Here is a 19,736-nt window from a genome sequence, read left to right on the forward strand (position 1 = left end):
TTGGGTTTGTCAATTTTCGTTGTCCACGATTTCTTTCATCAATCATACACAACGAAAGGGACAGCTGTTGACACCCAATTTTGGCCTAACATTTTAAAAATTCGTAATTTTAAAGTTTTATATATTTAATAGCTTAAAATAATTTTTTTAATATAGTTTAAGGAAGTTTATCGATAACTATCTTCATTTCTCAAAATTAGGATTTTAGTTAGTTATTTTTAAAAAAAAATTGCATTTCACATGTCAGTAGTTACGTTCATTATATTATTTTAAAATTTTATTTTATTTGTTACATTTGTTAATATTTATGTGAATTTAGCACAGTCTAAAATTTAGTCAAATAAAAAAAAAATTAAGAATTCTATTGCAAATTTTGGGCCACGATGCTAAGCCCGTCATTTGAGCCCATTTGGTGTTTTTATTTAAGTTATTAAGTAGGTCAAAATATGGGGGAGAATTAATTTTTCAAAAAAAAAAAAGAAAAGAGGAAACCCTCCCTCTCTCCCCTGCCAGCCGCCTCTCACTCTTCTCCCTTAGCTGCCAGCCCCTCTCCCTTCTCCCCTCCATCCCTTAGTCGTCACCTCTCCTCCCTTCTTCCCCTTTCCCCTTCCGCTTCCCCTCCCCTTTGTCCCTTCCCGTTTCTCTCCCCCTTTCATTCCAACACCTCCCCTCCCTCTTCTCTTGTCCCTTCCCTCTCCTTGCAGCCCCTTCTCTACCTCCCTTTTCCCGGTGAAATCCATCAGGACACCCAGCAGCAGCCGAAACAACAGCAGGACAGCAACCCCACCAGCAGCAACTCCGACGAGAGCAGCTCCAGCAGTCGAGTCCATCAGCAACAACAACTCCAACCAGCAGCGGCCAGAAATCGACAACACAGCAGGCGAGGCGGGCAGCAGCTTGTAACAGCCGGCGAAGACAGCTGCGAGGCAGCGAGCCACCGGCAATAGCAGTCTGGTGAGGAGCGGAAGCACCAAACGGCGGAGGCTGGACTTTCTTCCCTTCTTTCTTTATCCTCTTCGTCCAGCAGCTCGAGGAGACACCACCAGCAACCACTCATCCCCGGCGAAGCTCCAAAATATTGACGAACAGGGAACAGCTGATCAGGTTAGAAATTAAACTCTAGTAAATTTACAATTGAAAATATTTGTTACTGTATTAAAATTTTTCTATTTTAGTTTATTAACCTTTTAATTGTTATTGTTGTTGCTGCTGCTTGGTTTCTATCTGTTAATTATTTGTATTAATATTATTATTATAAATAAATTACTTAGCTATCCATCATATTTGTTTAGTAATTTTGTACGGCATTGTTTGAGCTTTGTTAAGTTTGATTATTTGATTTCATTTTAGTTTTGTTGTCATGAAGCATTGACTATTGGTTCATTGATGTGTTGTGGCGATTAATTTGATATTTTCGATAAACATATTTATATATTACAGCTATGCCTTTTTGTTCCAATTTTAGTATAGTTTATTATTAGTTATATCTTTAATTTTTATTGGTTGAAATGATTTTTGCATCTTTAGCTTTTAATTTGTTGGTTGAAGTGATATTTATAGTTGCGTCTTATTATTCTGTTGTTGCCTGTTATTCATATTTTTGTTAATCTTCTCGACTCTCCAATCAAACAAGTGTCTGTTTCAGTTTATAGAGCTACTGCTGTGTTGACTATGTTTTGTATGATTTATTGATTCATTGTAATGAAAGGGCCGATGAAAAATCTATCTGTCGGGTTTAGAGGCCTTTCCATTTTGAAAGACGGAAATTTAATTAAAGTTAATATTTTTATTGTTAAAGGGCCGATGAAAAATCTATCCGTCAGATTTAGAGGCCTTTCCATTTTGAATGACGGAAATTTAATTAAAGTTAATATTTTTATTGTTAAATGTCCGATGAAAAATCTATCCGTCGGGTTTGGAGGCCTTTCCATTTTAAAAGACGGAAGAAATTACCGTCGATTTCCAAGTCCTCCCATGTCAATAGGACGGATTTTTATTTTTAAGTCATTATTTAAGTTATTCATTTTTATTTATATTTATTCGGTACTAACTATTTTACTAAGTGTCTTTACATGTACACGTATTCAAAAAGTTCGAATTATATTTTTATTTCGTTATTTTGTAAATATTGACGTTAGGCAAACTTTAGACCGATTATTATTTTATTTTATTGTGTATATTGTGCGTTTATTATATGTGCTTATTTTATATTCTTCCTCAATTTGAAAAAAATGAATTCAGTCGGGAACCACATTTGTGGATTCCGAAGGGTGCCTAACCCCTTCCCTTCGGAATAACTTGAACCCCTTATCTATAATCAATTTGGTTTCGTAGATTAATAATTGGTTTCCTAGTTTTCCTAAAATTAGGTGGCGACTCTTTTTAAAACTCATTTATTTTAAAACTTTGTTAAAATTGAATCAATTAATTATTTTCGACTTGCCGCGACGTTTCGCCCTATTTCGACAGAGTAGGGATGTAAACAGCATCGGTAAATGTAGTGCAACAAACAACAAATTGGTGTGCGTTATGTGATATTGGAACCCATGACAAGAGCAATGTGAGGAAAACCCAGATTTTGTGAATTATGTGGTAATATGAAAAGGGGTTAAGGCCAATTAAATTTTGTTAATAGTTACAACCCCAATTTGAAAACCCATTGTAACTTTTCTTGGGGTGGGAATTAAAACACAAATTAAGCACGAGGTGAAAACCAATATCGTGTTACGTCGTTGGGCGTCTACAAAAACATGCTAGCGACGTTTGCGGGGCAATTAAGGCGAAAGAAGGCGGACGTCAAGGGCGTCCTGTGGGCTTAGTAGGCGTGCTGCGTGGGAGCTTGATGGCATATACCAAAATCCCAATCTAAGTGTGTCAAATCTTTGGATAACCAATGAAATATTAGTCCAAAAACTCATGACTGAAGTGGGGACCTTGTTAGGCGCTAGTATAGATAAGTAGGATGAGAACATCAGAAACATCCACAAGTCCCAAATGAGTGTAGAGAAACAAGTTGCATAAATGGATAACTATTTGAACTTGCGTCCCCAAGGTGGGATGCCTAGTGATACTGAGCCCAAACCAAAGCAACTACATGTGGTAAGTACAATTAGTGGGTTGCATTTTGAGGAACTAGCTCCAAAGATGAATGATGCTGAGGAAAAAACCATACAAAAGAAAGTGGAAGAGGTAGTAAAAAGATCAAATGTTGAAGCACCTGATACGCTCAAATTACGCCTACTTAAAGAAGTATAAGCCGACATAATCAAGTAGAGAAACAAACTAGTTGGTTGTGGTCGATCCCACGAGGAAAATTGTCTAGACTTAATTTAAATTCACAAATACGTTTATTTAACCATGTATTTCTGAAAACAAATAATTAACAGTGGGTTTTACGAAACAGATTACTTAAAAAGTAAAAATTAACAAGTAAATGAAAGTAAATGTTGAGCTTTTATCGAGTTGTGAGGATAACTGGGCTATATGTGTTCCCCATATGTTAATAACGTTGTATTCCTAGCAATATCAATTCATTCCTAGTGTTTTGCATGTAAAGTGGTAAGTTATGTATCTCTAAATCCTTTGTCCGACATCTAGAGAACTTCACCCGATACCTTGATCTATATAACTGTGTATAAGATACTAACACTTACCTTTACCTCATATTAGACATCATGATCGATATATGACTTACTTATTACTTCACCCGAACCGACACTAGTATTACACTAAATCTATGTTGATAATTATTTTCCTATTCCTACATTCTTGGTCCGCCAAGAAGTAACAAGGAGAGTTCTAACACGTGCACTAGTTAAAAAGACTTCTAAGCAAGAGAATTATCAATACATGCAAAAACACTATTTGAATATATCTTAGTTGCTATGATTACTTTGTTAATTACCCATGGATCCTACAACCCTAGTTATGGATTTAGTTACCGATGCTAGCAAGATCACAAATCATAATATTGAATAAAGAAATCATGGACTTACATAACAATAAGAAAAAACTGCGAAATTCCACTTGAAATTTTAAAAAAAATAGCTTTAAATCAAATTCGGAAATTGATTAATTTCCCAAAGTTTACAACAAAAAATCTCCAACACAAAATAGAACTATAATAATAGTACCTAACGACAAAAACTAGGTTTTAATCCCCTATTTATAGAAAACATAGTCCTAAAGCAAAAGGAATTAAAGTAAGGAAAGTTTTGTCTACAATCGCGACTTCAATGACGATGTCACGGACGGATTGTCGTTCAATCGACGGTCCGTTGACTGCCTCCATAAGTCCATACATGCAAATATTTTTCTTCACCGGATATCACCTTCTCTGGATCAAAAGAAGGACAAGAACTACGGTTCATCGATCCACCTACAACCTGGTGGTGCTCCTACGTCGTTCCACACTTAGAATCATGAAAAGTCAAGTACTTGAACCTCCTCTAAACAAATCGATGGTTCACCAGTACGGTCCGTCAATCAATCGACAACCCGTTTTTATGCTCATAGTTCCACAATTGGTCCTATTTGGCTGATCTTCTCCCTTAGACGACGGACCGTCGATGGCCTTCATAGGTCTAAAGATTCACTTATTTCATCTGCCTTATGCATTTTAAACCCGGATATCATTAGTGCAAAAAAATACACAAAAATTGTTAAAACTACTACAAAAAGGCTCTAGACACACACATAAATATCAAGCAAAATGCATTAAAAATACCGAGTGACCACTGTACATTAACACTTTCAACTTAAATTCATTATTTGTCCTCAAGTGACGCAGGATGACTTAAAATACATTTGTACACAAGTATATACTTCTATTCTCCAGCAATCACATGGCTATCAACCCAACTCATTCTTTGATTTAGTGCAGTCTTACTCTCTTAAGTTCAAAAAGCTAACTCATGTGGATCACATCATGACAAACTCACCATGCATAGACACCTCTACCGTTTCGCCTCTAACCAAGGTACCATATTTCCGATACAAAAACTAGTGCACTCACTTCAATAGAAATCTTCATTTTATACACAATGATTATGAATTTGAGTATAAGGATCTTTGTTCAAGACTCACGATCAAGAATAAGTTAAAATACAGTTAGTACTCTTTGCCATAGGCTTGCCCTTATTATAATTGCTTAGGTTCACCACACTAGATTCTAGAATCACAGTAGGACTTTCTTGGCTTGTAATGTAGTTTGAGGGTCAGGTGTGGTACATTTGGGTAAATTTTTAGTGACTTTTTCCGTCCTTGACATTACCGCTAAACTTCCTACCTCTTTTCATTGCGTCTTGACACATTGTGGTTCTTCTCTTTTCTTCTTTGCTTTTCTCCCTTTCTGGATGTGACTTTAACTTATTTTGCATCTTTTTCTCTTAAAATTCGTTTCTTTCTTTGCCTTTTATTTTTGTTTTCCTTTTGAATCAACTGACAACTTCTCAAAATCACACCTTTTGCTTACTTAAGCCTTTCTTTTCAACATTCAAGTCTTTTCATACCCATTTCTTGGTCCTCACTCATAATAAACACTGTCAAATCATGGTTAGTCCATAAGTCGAGTTGAACAACACCAGAAGTCGGTTCAGGGCCAAGACAACTTACTGCATTAGCCACCCTCAACATAGGATTTTGGCCTAAGTCGAGGTGCACATGTACAGGCTCAACATATTTTGATCAAAAGGGACAATTCTTTCATTTTGTTACCATCTTTTAGGCTAGATATTTGCAATTTCGAACAATGGGCTAGGGTAGCTTCTGAGTTTCTAACACATGTTCCCTTAGCAGGACTAGCTGGGAAAGTTCTAGTTAGGTACAAACTATTGAACATTCAAATACCCTCACACTCTCTTAACACATCATTACACTATCATATTATAAGATTTTCCACATCAAGTGTTAGTTGAAGGTCATGCAGTTGGTGCCTATTTATGTCATACTTAGAGAAAAGAAATTAAACTTATTTTCACCTATAAATGCAAGCACTATCCAGGAAAGGGTATCATTTTGTTAGCCATCATGCTTCATTTTTTCATGCTTTTATAATTTTACAAACGATGATATGCTGGTTTAAAAGAAAATTAAACTGTCTCTTGGGGAAAAAGAAAACAGGCGAGAAAACCCCAACATAAGATTTTGAGTTGGGTTACTAACACTTCACCTTACTACTCACTTTCCATTTACCCCACCCCTTCCAAAAAAACTTGCAATTGTCTCCAATGCAATAAAAATTAAGGAATAGGGTGGTAGATGAAGCAAACCTGTGGCGCATAGCACTGAAGAACTATCAGCACGTGGGTGGGTCCTGTCTCCTGAAACCCACAAGATCAACACATGGGTCACCCGCTGTAGTGCCCACAACAATCTCCACACAATTAGTAGTGCTTCTATCATTAATCACAAGTACAGAGCTGGATGCTCCAGCAGCCATCTCTACGTCTCTCTTCTAACATAGCTCCTCATCTACCAAGGAGGCATTCCTAACCCACTCCAGTTCTTTCCTCTATATCTTTTTCCTCTTCACTAGCCTCATTGGTGTGGCTGGAACGATAACTCTTTGTCTACATGGGCTTCTCAATCAATGGATCAACATGTACATTGAAGAAAGAATCGAGCACCGAGTTCTCTACAAGCTTTGATAGAGCAGTCTCTGGATTAGTCGCCCTCATCTCCAAAATGGAATCTACGTTGGCTTGCAGGATGGCCAACTCAATTCGGATATCAGTAAGGTCAATGGTGGGGGATGGTCGTGCTAGAACCCGCAGTTCAAAGGCATCGAGGCATTTTTAGACCTCCTGGATCTGCTGCTTGTCGTGCTTCTATAATGGAGTTATGCGTCCCATGTTTCATGTTGTAGAGACAGGTGGCCATCTGGGCCTCTAGTTTCTGTACCTGAGCTAGAGGGACAGTGTTACAGATGGGGTGTTAAACGAAATAAGTTGGGGGGCGTACTAGCTGCATGTGAAGAAGAAAATAGAGTGGGATAAGCATTCTCCGGTGCTCAAGGTAAGACCCTTAGGCTCGCTCACAGTATCCGCCAAGTTTTCTCTATATAGAGGCATCTCTATCCAAGGTCCTCTATGCGGCGCTACTACACTAGCCTCATCCTTGATGAGGCCTATATAAATTGTCCCCGCTGGACTATGGATTGTATCACAGTGCCGAATTGGCACATCGGCGTCCCTACACAACTGAAAACAAGACATGAAAAGGGATAGGTAGTAGAGTTCTTGAAGGCCCTCTCATGAATCACCGATATAAGCAACCGTGCGGAAGTCTATCTCCAGTCTTGCTACTAGACAAGCTGAAAATAACGCCATATACCATGTGACTGCATTATCCACTAGCATGGGCGATAAACTGTGGAGGACAAGCAACCAAAATAACTTGGCTACAAAAGTAAGGGACGCCTTCTTGATCAGCCGTCGGGTATGTATCACCCAATCTTCCTTTTCATCATTGGTCTCCTGACATTGAGTCAACCATTTCATTGTCGACTCATGATGCGTAACACTCCGACCAAACTTGCCACTGTGTACAACCTACCAAATGTAGTCAAATTGTGCAGCATTGGGACAGAAATATATCTACCAGGTAGCCCCAGACTTATATATAGGTGAGAGGGTCCTGTTTGGTAGGTCTTGCCCGCCTTTCTAGAGAACCTTTGAGAGTAGCTATGTAAGAAGCATAGAACTCCTGGACTATCCTCTCACTATGGGTGACCAAATCCTTGCCATATAATCGAATTTGTGCAAATTGAACAATATGTGCATCTCGGGGACTGTGTGCAAACTCCCTCTAAGGACTTGACCCTCCACTGTAATCAGTCGAGGTATCACGCATTTTTCATTGAACGTCTTTGCATCTATGTACAACTGGTATTGACGGTCGACCAAGCACCGACTTTTTTCATTAGCAATGTGTGCGAGGTAATCAGCTCGGTTGCAGGTGAAGACTCTGACTGATAGCCTCATCAGATGAGGCTTGCTAGTTTTGGCCCTCCGACCTAGTGGCTCTCTAAGAGGGGGAACTAAAAGAAGTTTCCTATTTTGACACAACGGATTAGGCCGACCCTGAAGCGGAGGCAGACTCGTCCCCGGATGCTGAGCCCCCTTAAGAACTAGAGGCAACCCTGGAAGGTGAACTAGTCAGTGTGATCTCAATAAGACTTGGAGTCAGTGACTACGCTAGAACTCACCTTCTGCGGGGTACCCCTAGTGACTGTAGCTGCTGCAGTAGGTGTGGTGGAGCCTAGCGAAACATAATATGGGTCTTACTCGTTGATGAAATCTGCGATCATCCAACAAGACGGGGAAAATGACTTTGATTTTCTCCTCTTGGCATAGATTATGTCTTTATTGGGAGCCATCGATACCTGTAGAGTAGTTTTTAGTCTCAACATTGAAAAATCTGACATTCGAAAAATAATGGGGCATGCGAAACATAAGAATTAAAGATATAGATTGTTGTTGTAGAGTTAGATCGACGGGCACTATCAATTGTCTATCGATCACAACCGTCGTTTGACACTTAGAACTTATTCAAGAAAGAAAAGAATACAGACTTTTCTGATGGAAATGAAGGACGTGCAGAACGGTCCATCAATCAATCGGCGAACCATAGTCCATTTCCGTTATCTAACACTTAGTTTTATTTTAGAAGGTGGTGAAACAATTTCTCTGATGATAACGATAGACGTGCAGAATTGTTCATTAATCAACCTAAGGACCTTAATTTACTTCCATTGTTTTAAACTTAAGCATTTTCAGGGTGATGCAGTCGACAGATCCCATAGACGGCCCGTCAATCAATCAACGGTCCCTATACGGGGTCACGTACTGTTGGGCTAAGGTAGATTTCTGGCCATTTATATGTTCCAATTTTTAGTTCATTTAGCGAATCCTTTTGAAATTATCAAAAATTAGACATACATTTTTAACACATTAAAGACGAGTTCTCCATTCCTAGTGTTCAAATATTATACCATTATCAACCCAATTTAGTCACAATACGGAACAGTAAGTCAGAATTTTAGACAGACGGAGACACCCACTTTTTAGATAGACTTAATAGACTACACAACCACATTCTATCCTTCCAAGGGAAATCACTACACAAGTGTTAGCATGAAATTTTAGTTAATTTAGTCCCAAGGTCAAGACCTACTTCCAGATTTCGGTAAACAACTATCAACGAGAATTGAAAGTAAATGAAAATTGAAATATGTTTAGTTTGGAGAGGTGTGGTTGTGAAATGAAGTTTAAAGTAGTAGCCTACGCTCTTAACTCAATCACAAGCTGAATAAAAATGGAAGAACAGAGAATTTGGAAAAAATGAGAAATTTGGAAAGTAAGAATTTTTATTTGGGAGTGATTTGAGACTTTGAGAGATTGATTATGAATGTAAAAGAAAGGAAATAGAGTGGAAAAACAATTATAGAAGGAAACTTCAAATAAAAGGAAGAAGGAATGAATTTGAACGGTTATGTCTTTTAATATTATTGGCGGTTTAGGTCGGGTCACTGTGAGATTTGGACCTATGAGACCCTGTCGACGATTTGTCGACTCAAATGATCGATTGGGACCGTCCATCACTTCAAGAATTAGAAAAAGTTTTGGAACATATGTGGGATCGACGGACACCATCAATGGTCTATGGATGAGGTCCGTAGACCTCTCCACCAAACCATTTTCTGCAAAAAAAAAATTCTTTTGCTCCCTGCACATGAAATAATGAAAAACAAAAAACAAAAAAAAAGAATGACTGTTTCTAAAAAGTACGCAAAACCTATTGTTTGTTAGAGGATACACCTTGGGTTTCCTCCAAAGAAGTGCTTGATTCAACATTGGAGCACCACACAGGACCCTTGATGACTTAGAATTCATCAAAAAGGTAGGACTCAACCACTTCATGCGCACTCACCGCTTACCCTAGATATATCTTTATTTTTTTCCCGTTGAGTGTGAACTTTGCGTTTTTCATATTGTCTAACTTAACCGCTACATGTGGGAACACTGTAGTGATGAGGAATGGCCCGGTCCACTTGGACTTGAGTTTGCTCGGAAACAAGTGTTGCCTAGAGTTGAATAGAAACATAAAATCACCAACTACAAATTCTCGCTTTTCAATCCTTTAGTTGTGATACCTCTTCATCTGATCTTTGTAGATGATTGAAGTTTCATAGGCCCTTAAGCGAAACACATCTGGCTCATTCAACCAATTGAGTCTTTGTTCTGCTACTTCAGTCCAATCCAACTTTAGTTTCTTCATTGCCCACATCCCTTTCTGGTCTAGCTCAACCGGCAAGTGATATACCTATGGGATTCTTGAAAGAAGTGTGGTAGGCCCAAAGAGAATCATCTAGCCTGCTTTACCAATCCATTCTATTAGCGTTCATCATTTTCGGTAGAATTTATTTGATTTCAGGCTTGGACACCTCAACTTTCCCGCTAGTCTGTGGATGGTAAGGTGTAGCCACATTATGGCGAACATCATATTTCTCTAATAGCCCTTTGAACAATTTATTAAAGAAGTGAGAGATACCATCACTAATAATGGTCATAGGTGTGTCAAATCTGCAGAAGATGCTCTTTTTCAAGAATATGGTGACACTCTTTCGTTAATTGTTAGGATGTGCAATTGCTTCCACCCATTTCAACACATTGTGAACCGCCACAAGAAACTACTTCATCCCATGAGAGCTCACAAACGGGACCATAAAGTCAATGTCCCATACACCAAATACATCAATCACCAGAATAAGATTCAAGGGGAGTTCTTGCTTCTTCGAAATTCCTCCATCTCGTTTGCACCAATCACATGATTTGGCAATATCGTGAGCATCTTAATGAATGGTTAGACAATAATACCCATAGTGCAATATCTTTTGCGCAGTGCGGATACCACTATTGTTCCCACCAACAGGCGAGGATTGATATGCCTCCAAAATACCTAACATCTCAACCTCATGTACACAACGAAAAATCAGCCCATCAACGCGCCTCCGTTATAAGTAAGGCTCATCCAAAAATAACTTCTTCACGTCATGCATGAACTTTTTCCTCTGGTGGAAAGTCAAGTCAGACGCAACTACATCACTTGATAGATAATTCCCAAAGTATGCAAATCCTAGGATCAAATGCTGAGATGCGGCCAATGAATGTTCATCTGGGAATCCATCATCAATTTCATCCTTTTCTCCTAATTCAGAGATAGCTTAATCCTCCAATCTTGACAAGTGCTCGACCACTTGGTTCTTAGTCCCCTTTCTATCTTTTACCTTAAAATAAAACTTTTGCAGCAACAATACCCATTTGATGAACTTTGGATTAACATCATTCTTTTCCATCAAGTATCTCAAAGCAAAATGGTAGGTATGCACTATGAACCTCCTTCCAAGCAAATAGGCGCGAAATTTCTCGAATTCAATTAATACTGCAAGAATTTCCTGTTTAATTATATTATAGTTCTTTTGGGCTTCATTTAGGGCTTTACTCACATAGTAGATGGGGTGAAGGATTTTATTTCTTCCTTGTCCTAATACCACACCAAGTGCTAACCCACTCGCATCACACATCACCTCAAATGGCTCACTCCAATCTGGTGAAATAATAATGGGTGCAGACACTAGCTTCCCTTTCAACTCTCCAAATGCTGTCTAATAGGATTCATCAAAATAAAACTTAAATTCCATCTCGTGCAGTTTGCACAACGGATATGCAATTTTATAAAAATCATTAATTAACCTCCTATAAAAACCTGCATGCCCAAGGAAACTTCTCAAACCCTTGACAAAGATTGGTGGAGGATGTTTCTCTATTACTTCCACTTTAGTTTGATTAACCTCCATCCCTTTTTAAGAGATGTGATGGCCCAACACGATGCCTTCTTTTATCATAAAGTGACATTTCTCCCAGTTTAGCACCAATTTACAATCCTCACACCTTTTACATACCTATTCTAAATTACTTATACGACGATCAAATGAGTCTTCCATTAAAGAAAATTCTCCATGAAAACCTAAATATTTTCCTCCACCATATCAGAGAATATCGACATCATATAATGCTAGAAGGTTGCCGGTTGTTTACGTAACCCAAAAGACATAATTTCTTATGCAAAAGTCCAATACGGGAAACTAAAAGTGGTCTTTTCTTGGTCTTCTAGAGCGATAGAATCTAATTGTAGCCCGAATAGCCATTAAGAAAGCAATACAAATTTTTGCATGCGTCTCTCTAGCATCTAATCCATAAACGGAATGGGAAATGGTCGTTTATGTCCACACATTCAACTTCCGATAGTTCATGCAAACTCTCCATCTGGTAACTGGCCCCATAGGAACAAGCTCATTCCTCTCATTAGGTACCACTGTCATCGCACCTTTTTAGGTACGCACTAAAAAAGGACACACCCAATTCTTGTCCACAATAGGATAGATGACCCTAGCATCCAATCACTTTATGATCTCCTTTTTCACTACCTCTTTCATAGGTGGATACAAATTTCTTTAGTGCTCAATACTTGGTTTGTGGTCTAGCATGAGTTGGATTTTGTGGGAACAATTACTAGAAGGGATTCCAATAATGTCCACAATTGTCACGTCCCAAAAGTACCTCCTAGAAGATGGGGCAACCATTAGGTAGGACAATTGTGTACTATATCCTTCGAGGGTCTTGTACTAGCCTACTAGTTACCATTAATTGCATAAGTAATAAAAAGTAGTGTGGAATTAAAACTTTTCATGACAAGTATAATTAAATAGAAATATGTTTTATAAATACTAAAGAGTAGTTTAGTCGTCATTGACCAACTTAACGACACGAGATAAATATCTTAGGGACACGACCCTTTACATTAAAAGAAATACATAATAAGTCTTAATAGTAGAAAGTACAGAAATTGAGTTATGCCCTTGAATATATGAGGAAATACTTAGTCTTGAGAGAGTCGATTCCCAAGCATTGTCGTCTACACTTCTGCTTTCCTCCAACCTATACATATAGAGTATAGAAAAGTATGGTGTTAGTATAAAATAATGTACTAAGCATTGCATATGCAAAAATATGCAAAAAGGGACGTTTTAGTAAAATAAACTTTCATGCAAAAATAAGTAAAACCTTTATGAATATTAAAGTGAAATAGCATAAGAATCATCATTTAGCACATAATAAAAAATTTCTAAAATTGAAGCACAAGGAGTAACTTTACAGTAAACTCATTCAAACTACAACATAGTGAACACATTTCCTTTGAAGTTTCCCTAACCAAGTTATCCTAAGATTCACTAAGGTAAGACATGAAGGAACCGTCCATATACCCCTCCAATACACATCTAAGTGACTCTTAATACTACCAACCATTGGCTTACCTTGCGCGATAAATGTCACGACCGGAGTCTAGACCCCAGACGAAACCGGCGTCATTGACCTCTTGGAGGTCGCAGACAAGACTACATACGTCATTCTTGCTTCATCTAGATTAATTTTAGCGGAAAATTTAAGACTTTTATTTTCCTAACATGCTTATTAAACATTCTATTACATTTATAATTGTTCACCATCAAATATCTAACATTAAGATCATAAAATGAAAGATATAGTTTGTAGACACATTAAATGTATAATTGCCAAAACGGCACCATTACAAAGTATGAAATGAAACATTAGTGGAATATGCTCCACTATCTAAAGCGTACATCTAAGCTAGATAGTAACCGTAGACAGCCTCGAAAAGCATGACGGCCTACCAAGTCAAGATGAAAGCTCCATATCGGGATAGCTACAACGTCGTACTGTAAGATCTAACGTCCACCTATTCCTACACCTAAAAGAAGATATTCGTATGGAATTTTTACACGCTTGTACTAAGTATGGGTATATGCATGAACACACCAAGGAAATGCATGAGAAAAAATAGCTCTTTCCTTACAACATGATTTACAGAAAGTCAAGACAGTGGACTTGCAAAATTTGGATCAGGAAAGTCAATGGACCTGCCAAATTTGGATTTGGAAAGTCATTCCATGAGTGTAACATGCATCATTAAACTTATCATTTTGAAAACAACACATAACATATTTCAGATAGCACATATCTTAATTTATATAACACATAACGTTGTTCATATCATTTATTCTTATGCCATGAGACCTTTGAATCATGGACTTGACATTGAGACTTCCCAAAAATGAGGGCTCAACATATGGTAACTCAACTAGGGAGTCTGCTTCATTTGTTCATACGTACTTCATTTCATTTCATTCATGGGTCAGTCTAAACACAAGTTATACCTAGGATGTAGTTTAAGACTTTCATCGGGGTCGTTGTGCAATGACAAGGAATGACCTAATGTCATTAGTTGAATCTAATTCACCTCTTTATTATTCTATCCTAACACCTTTGGTATCATTCATTTTATTATGCGCATCATTTAAGGATTTGCTCATTCATTGATTGGGTACTTTAACTTTAACCGACATAGATAATGTGAGCATCATTAAATTCAGTGTCATGAAACCCCACACCGAAAAGAGGTGGAATCATTTGCCAAAGTGACCAAAAACATGCTAGCGTACATGGGAATTGAACCCCGCCAGATCCCAATATTGGCAGTATAGATTCGAAGACTCGGAGATATAAGGAGACCCATACTCGGCATTCCGGACAGTCTCATCTCATGAAAGTTACATGAACCTCCGTCCTTTCTGAAAGAAGGCATCGCCGCTCATAGCTAGTATATCGGTGCTCAATATAAAGTTCCATTACATTCAATTCATACGTCATGGAATCCGGCTTCTAGTATGAGGACATCATAGCTCAATAAATGATTTATTGTACAATCAACATAGGAATAACAAACTGAAAATAAGTCCATACGTCAAATAAGATCAAAATCTACCATGTCTAACTCGACTAAGTAACCCATGGGTCCTTTTGATTGACGAAAAAATGGTACAATCACAATAAAATTCCTCGACTAGAATAGACAAACCAATATGTATAGAAACACTAAAGGGCTCAAATAGTTTCTCAGAAAGAATACTAAATGTCATAGCAATATAAGGAGTGACAAAAGATAAACTCACTCCTGGATCTAGCAAAACATAAACATCAAGTGTAGAGACGTTGATCATATCAGTGACAACATTTGAAGAATTTTCTTTCTCTTGGCAACTATTGAAAACATACAGGTTGTCACGCCCCAAGCCTACACCCTGTTCGAGACTGGAACTGGAGAATCATTGTTTACTTACTTAGCAGAATACTTATCAAGATATATACCTTTAAAACAAGCAAACTGAACTGCCCAAATTATAACATAAAATGTATTATAATAACATTCACTACCAAATTGGAAACTAAAGTCTCAAAATAACTCAAAAGGAAAATCAAAGACTCATGAACTAACCCAAAGTAACTCTGTCCATGGAGCCTTCATATATCGTGGTTTCAGTGTGCTTTCAATTAATTTTTGTTAAGCGTTGTGTGTGTCGAGAGCTTTTTTTTATTATTTTTAACATGTTTTTATGTTTGTTTTGCAGGAAGGATGTCCAGCATAAAAACACAGAAGGCAGCTGGATAATAGTGCAAACTGATGGAGAAAATCGGAGAAATTTGACCAATAGTGGAACTATGGAAGGGATCGACGGACCGTACTGGAAAACCGTTAATTTGATCAATAATAGTTCCAGTAACTGAAGTTGGAGAAATTCAAAGGATGGAGTGACGGAGGGCATCAATGGACTGTAGGTGTATCGATGGACCGTGTTGTTGGTTCGTTGATTGATTCAGAGAAGTTTCAATATGAAGGAGATTAAAAATTCTAAGTCTTGACTAACAGAGGCAGTTGACGGACCATCATTTCATCGACGCTCAGTCTTTAGGAATCATCGATCAATGCCGCATTTTGGACAAACTTTCCTTATTTCAATTCCTTTTAATTTAGGACAATATTTTCTATAAATAGGGATTAAAACCTCATTTTGGGTTTAGATATTGTTAGTATTGTTCTTGTTTTTGCTTAGAGATTGGTTTTTGCAAACTTTGGCAATAATTCAATTTCCGTTTTGGTTTGAAGATTTATCTTCCAATTACAAGTTGATTTTCTGAGTTTATTCTTATTGTTGAAGTAAGATCATGATTCTTCCATAAACATTATGAATTGTTATCTTTCTTGCATGGGTAACTAAATCCACAACTAAGGTTGGGGGAAACATGGGTGATTAACAAAGTAAACCTAGAAAATAAGCAATTTTCAAATAGGTTTTTACATTTATTGATAATTCTTTTGCTTAGAAGTCTTTTTAACGGTGACCCGTTTTAGAAATCGTCTTGTTGCTACTTGTCTTACCAAGGAGAGAGTAATAGGGAAAGAATTATCAACATATATTTAGTGATTTGTTATCTAATAGGCTAGTGTGGATTGGTGCGAAGTAATAACTAAGCTATACATTAATTATGATGTTTTATATGAAGTAAAGGTAAGAATTAGTAGCTTATACACATGTAGCCAGACCAAGGTAAATGGTGAAATTTTCTAGATGTAAGACCAAGGATTTAGAGGTACATAACTTTACATGCAAAACACTAGGGAAGAATTTCTATTCATAGGGATACGGCATTATGAACCTATAGGAAACACCTATACCCTAGTTAGTTTCACAACTTGATAAAAACACTTTTTAAAAAAAATTTATTCACTTGTTAACTTAGAAGTGTTTAAGAAACTTGTTTCACAAAACTCCCCCTTTAATTAACTGTTTTTGGAAAAAACCTCGGCTAAATAGACATAATTGTATATTGAAGTTAAGTCTGAAATTTTTTTCTCATAGGATCAACCTCAACCTATTAGTTGGGTTCTTTACTAGATTATGATCACTTATACTTCTTTAGGGAGGTGTAAATTGATCATATCAAATGTTTGCGCCGCTGCCGGGGAATGTGGATTTTAAATTAACTTTAAATACATTATTAATATTTAGTCAACAATTTCCTGATTTTACTTTTTCTTTTTGTTTGCTGTCTTTCAGGTCTAGCTTTAGTTTACGCCAAGTACACGAAGCCGAGGAGAACCATTCATTCCATTCGATCGTGAACTTGACCGTACATTGCGAAGAATGGAACATGAACATAACCCAACCAATATAGGTGATGGGGAAATTCGTCACCCTCCATTACCGGTTGAGGCACAAAATCAAGTTCAAATTGCAAATTAATAGGAGAATGCTTTAAGGATGCAACCCTCAACATCATGAACACAAGATTACTTGAGGGGCAACATTAACATTGCTCACTCATATGGACCTCTTGTCTACCCCCTTTGCTACCTGGGCACACATTCTTGGTGACAAGCAGTTTCATGCAGATGCTCACCGCAAGGGGTTTTTCTCAGGATTGCCATCAAAGGACCCTCATGCTCACATAGCCAAACTTATGTCTATGTGTAACAGTTGTGTGGGTAGGACAAATTTTGATATGAATGTCATCGGGTTGCGAGTGTTTCCTTTATCACTAACAGAAGATGCGGCCATATGATTTAGTGAGCTTCCCTACAACTCCATTTATACTTATGATCAGTTGAGAGATGTGTTGTTCAAAAAGGTATTACCCAGTGTCCAAGAAGTTCAACCATACAGATAGAGTGAACAAGTTTGTGACACTACCTGGAGAGTTGGTGAGTAGATCTTGGGAAAAATTTAATGCATTTGTGATAGGTGTCCCAAACTACCACGTTGTTGATGAGTAGTTGAAGGAGTACCTATATCAGGTCAAGATGATAACAATAAAACAGTACTCGACACTATTGCAGGGGGTTCCTATGGAAAGTGCACATATGTAGATAGCAGAGAAGTTGCAGAACATATCACGCAACAATAAGGCTTGGATCAGTAGAAAGTTGGACACTGGGAGAAACACCTTTGTAGTAAAATCTATAAACAACCCAACTACAAATGAGATGCGTGAAGAGCTGTCACAAATGAGAACTGAGCTAGGTTTGGTTTTGAAACATGTGAACGGAGGTGCAGAAAAGGTAAATGCAGTCAACTACTTGACTAAACCATCACTCGTAGTAGATGAATACTAATATGAAGAAGATGCATATGTAGCGAATGAGAATGCGGGGGGTTCCCGACCTAACGCCAAAGGCTCCAATCAAGAAAATTGACGCAAAGGTCAATGAAATCAAGGTCGGAACTATGGTAACTACAATCGAGAGGGTAAATTTGTTCGAGATGGAAACTAAAACCACTACAACACCTTCAACCTAGGTAACTATCGTAATAGGAATAATCGAAGTGGGCCCTATATTTCTTCATAAAATGGGAAGTTTCTCGTAGGAACAGTGGAGGTAGTATGGTAGGAATTAAAGATATGCAACAAACAATGACAAGGAGATTTGTCACTAGTGATTAGCATGCCAAGGAGAGGAGGTGATTTAGCTAATATTTCGTAGAAGGTGGATGCACAAGTGATTTCTATTAAGCGTCTTGAGCTACAGATGGCTTAATTGTCTACTACTGTGAATCCATGCCAATTTGGCACTCTTCCTAGTAAAACCATCTATTTTTGAAAAATGATGGGTATTGCATGACAGTCAATACTCGAGGGGGTAAGAAAACCATTGATCCACCTATGCCTTCTATGGTAGAAGATGATAAAACAAAAGACAAAGAGGTTGTAAGGCTAGTGAGAGTTGGGGGAAAATATAGTTATAGATGTAGAAGTATCTCAGAAAGTGGTACCCCTTCCTAGGACTCCATTTCCATTCCCTCAGAGATTAGTGAAGAAGACTGAAGATGGTAAATACCGGTGATTTATCACTATGTTGAAATAACTTTCCATCAATTTCCTTTTGATAGAATCTTTAGAATGAATGCCCAGTTATGCTAAGTTTATGAAGGATATGGAGACCAAAAAGAGATCGGTGTGTTTTAAAGATGATGATAGAATGCAGCATTGTAGTTCTATGCTACAAGGTCTCTTATGTAGAAAAAGGAAGAGCCCGGCGCTTTCACCATTCCATGTATGATTGGGTTGCTACACTTTGCTCAAGCACTATGTGATCTTGGTGAAAGCATAATGCCTCTTTCCATTTATACGAAGTTAGGCTTGGGTGACCCAAATCCTGCTACGATGTGGTTATTAAAGGTCGATCGAACAGTCAAGAGGCCATTGGTATACTCCGTGATATGCTTGTGAAAGTGGAATCACTTATATTTCCGGCCAATTTTGTGATTCTTGATTGTGAGGTTGATTTTGAGGTTCCTATTATTCTAGGGAGGCCATTCTTTGGCACCGGGCGTGCATTGTTTATTATGGAAAAGGGGTAGATAAAGTTTAGATTGAACAATAAAGAAGAAACTTTCAACATCTGTAGGTCCATAAAGTAGAGTAATGATCTCCAAATGGTATATGTTGTATCTTACATGGTTGAGAGTATATCCGAGGTACAAATTCAAGAGCGAGTAGACGTCGAGGCACTAGCGGTAGTGATCATAAATTTTGAGAGTTATGGTATTGAAGATTATGGGTATTTAGTGGTTGCACTTGAACAAAATGAATATCGGTCAAAACTAAAGAAATTAGAGTTAGATATGAAGCATCGCGAGTCTCCACCTGTGAAACAATCTATTAAGAAGGCTCAAAAATTAGATCTTAATTCCCTACCACATCATATGAGGTATGTGTTATTTAGTAGATATGACACTTTTACGGTGATAAATGCAGCGG

The 19,736-nt window shown here is 37.7% G+C and overlaps 1 long non-coding RNA gene across 1 annotated transcript; it reads left to right on the top strand.

Annotated features, from left to right (window-relative positions):
- Window positions 1-376: 376 nt before the first annotated feature.
- LOC107026403 lies at window positions 377-16,088 on the top strand. Its single transcript, XR_003579368.1, has 2 exons — window positions 377-1,104; window positions 15,548-16,088. It is a non-coding gene; the product is annotated as an uncharacterized LOC107026403 (long non-coding RNA).
- The last annotated feature ends 3,648 nt before the right edge of the window (window positions 16,089-19,736 follow it).

The sequence above is a fragment of the Solanum pennellii genome, chromosome 7, assembly GCF_001406875.1.
Source record: "Solanum pennellii chromosome 7, SPENNV200".
Taxonomy (NCBI): domain Eukaryota; kingdom Viridiplantae; phylum Streptophyta; class Magnoliopsida; order Solanales; family Solanaceae; genus Solanum; species Solanum pennellii.